A 4,488-nucleotide genomic window follows, 5' to 3' on the forward strand; every position below is an offset into this window, starting at 1 on the left:
TTTTTTTCTTAAATTTTAGGTCATTGTAAAAAACAGTCAGTGGAGAGATCAAACTGCATAGTAAAGGAACCGATGAGTTTTCCTTACTGTTTGTGCCCGGACATATTGACACTAGCTTTCAAAGTACTTTTTATGGTCAAATTTTTACCAAACAATGCAGGGTCTTAAGGAGGCTTCAGGCCCTAGAACCATCCTCTAAAGCTCTATCTTTCAACCTTTTAAAAATCCATGTCCCTTTAGGACAAGGGTAAATATTACATGTTACCCACTTGGGATTCCTCGTGATTAAACAGACTTGACCATCTCAGTCCCCACTTTCCCAGCTAGGATTTTCCAAATCATCCCTTAATATTGAATGTTGTTATAAAAATATATATTCAAAAATGCCTCCCTAGAGGACCACCCTTTGCCCCCTCAATTATGCTAATTCAGAATCTGTTCATTGGTTCTGCAGAGAACACTGTCTAAAGAATGGGCCATTCCCCAAAAGCACCTTATCAGTAGTTTAGAAGTGTTAGATTAGACTCATAATAAACTAATAATTGCCTGTTAAACAGTGTCTTGGTAGTAGAAGTGAAGAGTTACCTGTAAGTTCTCCAAATATGTAGCAGATGGAAGTCCAAGTTACCTGGTATTGAATCTGCATCTTTAATATGTGTGCGTGCACATGTACACATGTGCGTGCACACACCAACACACAAATGGGCACTAAGTGGTCTCTATATACACATGTACTAATAGGAATTCCATGGGTTTTATTTATCATCTGACCTTAATTTTGCGATAGGTGATCTCTGATAGTTGTGTCTGTCTATAGATTTTTAAAAATCTCTGGAAACTTTTTCTTCACTTTCTTTACAGTGTGTATGTGTATATATACATATACACACACACACACACACACACACACATATACACATATGACAGACCTTTTCCCCCCTTATCACTTTAAGTGACTAAGCTCTGTCATGAGTTCAACATTTCAAGCCAAAGTAGCTAGTTGCCGCTCTTGTCTCCTTGTGCACCTGTCTCTACACGTCCAATTCTTCCGGTTCTCCAAGGGCCAACTTGGATGCCTTCACTCAGCTGGAACTCTGAACTCAGAGCATTTTCCTTCTACTCTGCTCTGGCACTCATGGGAGGTAAACAAAATAAATTCAAAAACCCTCTTTCGAATTCTCAAATGCTAGGGCTGGTGTCTAGCAATTTAGACAGATTTAAGCTCCAAGACATGCTGACCACTGAACAGAATTGAAATAAATGCCAGTTAAGAAGGGAACTTGGATAAATGGTTAGATTGCAAATACTTTTGCCTTCCAACCCAAATCTGAAACAATGACAGTAATGAAAAAGAAATCTAATGCCATTGTGACACCAAAAGTCCATCGATTGACCAGTACTTTGGAGGAACTTACGAGATATGGAAACATCTGGTTTAAAAGACCAGAGGAGAACATAGCTTCACAGGAAGCCCCAAACTTGAGTGTCTGGGAAAACCCCGCCAGATTCCGTGAGGAGGCTGTCGGCGCGGCTGGGCCATTTGGCCGCTCCGCCGCTTGGGTTGGGTGGCAGCGATTGTTCTGAGGCTGCGTGAGCCTTGGGCCAAGGGAGACCCACGGGACCTTAACTAGTACAGATCCCCGATAGGGTGAGAGCCCTGTGCACAGACAGTAAGCTACTCACCTTGCTCACATGGTGTGAGCAACCCCAAAGGAACAGGGATCCCAAATGACACAGATGAGTAAATCAAATCCTAGAAATTGGAGATAAAACTAAAGACAACCAACTCACATCCTTAGAGTTGAGAATGTGCAATTCTGAAAACCACCCGGGAATCTAAGAAATACTCTTCAAATAGTCCCTGACACCATAGAAGCATTCAATAAAAGTCTGTTGAATCAACGAATGAATCGTAAAACTAGATGAGCTAAACTGGAGATGAGTTAATGAATGAATGAGGTGGAGGGTTGAGTGGGGGTGCTTTCCAGAACACAGTGCAGAGATCCATGCAGTCAAAATAGGGAAAAATTGAGATGTGGCAGATTAGTGTTCTAATGTCCATGTAATAGAAGGGACAGATGGCAGATCAGACTTAAAATAATTATGCCTTTGGCTTCAGAAACATCAGTTCATAAATCCATTTAGACTTGCTGGTAAATGCAAGACATAAGCCATCCTCCCATCCCAAGTCAAAACATCGGAATGATTTCATGTTACCACTAACTTGGTTCACTTTTCAAAATTAAGAGCTCAGTGGGGTCTGCAGGGAAAAAATTTCATGAAGTGAAAGGTATCCATGTATTTACTGGGACAATGCAGCCTGTGGTTATTTTTATTTAAAAAATTTATTGATTTGAGAGAGAAACTTCGATTTGTTGTTCCACACATTGAAGCACTGATTGGTTGCTTCTATATGTGCCCTGGCCGGCGGTCGCACCCACAACCTTGGTGTATCTGGACAACGCCCTAACCAACTGAGCTACCTGGCCAGGCTATTTCCATTTTAATTTACAGATTCTTATGCTACTTCTGCACCATATTGTTGATAATATATGAAGATTAAGAATGTCAAATGGATCTCTTTATGTAAGACAGCACTATTTTCACAGATCTTTGGTTCCCAAAAATACTTATTAGCATTGATTTTGTGCCCAACACTGAGATAGGTATTTGAAGTACTCATATCAGCCCTTTAGAAACTTAGTTTCTGATCTGTTCATAAATATGTGCCCAGAAACGTACTCTTATTTCTCTATGAGTTCATCTGATGATTTGTCTATTGTCCCAAATTTCTAAAAATTTCTTTCTAAATAATTGTTATTCAAATCTTTCCCAGTAAAGAGACACAAGCGTCACCTGGTGGCCAGGAAGATCCACTGCAGGCTGAGATGTCAAGCTTTTAAAACTGATTCCAGCCTATTTTCCTCCACAGTTGTGGAGGGGGCGGGCGGGAGCGGAAGCAGTTGGAGGACTTGCTTGTAAATACCTAGGCTCATATTTCCTTCCTGCCTCCCACTGGTCACCTGAGAGACTTGCAAATGCAGTGAGGAATATTGCCCAAACAGGAAAAAGGGAGGTTTGGGCCAACTGCTCACCATATGCTGATTTAGACAACTGTTTAGGTGGTTTGTTTTAATGCAATTACAACAATAATACACATTTAAAAATAAAATAATACAAACATATAAAAAGCAAAATACAAAATTCCAATTACCCAGCCATGTAAAAGCACTCTGTTAACAGTTTGGACATGTTTTTAGAAGAGGCTGGCTGGAGGTTTCTCATACTAAATTAGTAGAAAACGGGGGGAGGGGGGGGGACCAAAAAAATGCATCAGGAAGCACCATCTCCCACATTTCCTCAGTTGTAGAAATAACTCTAAATAAATTTAAAAATTTCCCCTATGAGCTTTCACAAATCCAAAATTTGTAACAATCGACATATATGAATAAATATCGCATTTCAGATTTCATGCCAATTAAAACTGCCATTTAAAGGCTATGTGTAGCACATTTTCACCCTCACCTCAATCTTTTACTAGTTTATTCCCAACTTGGTTGAGACTTCCTAAGCCCCAAATTAATCTCTGCCACTCTTATAAATGGGGTTAGTTGTCCAAGGAGGAAAAATCACTCAGTAGGTCTATGCTTTTCCCACCACTAGACAGTGCTGCCGCATTGAAGATAAGTTAATTGGTGTCAAGTATGAAGTGACAGAGCGAGCTGATTGTCACATGGAGCTTTTAACAGCTCTGTGGTCCTAAAGACGTACGCACCTCTGTAAGTTATTCTACACAGTTTTCTCTCTCTACTACATCAGTGCTATTCACGAGATCCTGGTTTAGGCTGAGGAAGGGAACCAGAGGATACTCCCTCGGCATTCCATCAGTGTGTTATTTTTCTTTACGTCTCTTACCGATTGTGAGTGTATGTCACTGATGTTCCTGTGATCCACTCTGATTCTCTTATTTCTTAAATTCAGCCCAGTCCTTGGCCCTGCAGCCTGAGAAATGACTGTGGGCCAGGAGAGCTCTAGCTATAGGGGCATCTGTGTTTTTTCCAGTTCTGTTGTGACACTAGTTACTTTTCTGAATTCACTCATAAAATAAACATCTACTGTGCCACCAGATGCTTGGCAATAAAAATAAATAACACCAAGTTCCTGTCCTCAGGGAGCTGTCATTACAGTGGGGAAGATGAATGCAGAAACAGGTGATTAAAAACCGAGGCCATGTACAGTGATTGGCATATGCCTGGGATATTATATAAACTGTAAAGATGGTCTCTTAATCCATATGAGGGTTGGGTGGCAATGGAGTGTTATGCTAGGCACCTGGAGGGAGGGACTCTAGGTTGCCTTAAAGATGAGTAGTGTTTAATTGGGTGGACAGGAGAGGAAATAAACTCTAGATAGAGGGAACAGTGTGAACAAAAGCCTAGAATTCTCTATAAACTACAGTACCTACTAAGAAAGAGAGATATGCTTCTT

Source organism: Miniopterus natalensis, chromosome 2 (genome assembly GCF_054644295.1).
Source record: "Miniopterus natalensis isolate mMinNat1 chromosome 2, mMinNat1.hap1, whole genome shotgun sequence".
NCBI lineage: Eukaryota > Metazoa > Chordata > Mammalia > Chiroptera > Miniopteridae > Miniopterus > Miniopterus natalensis.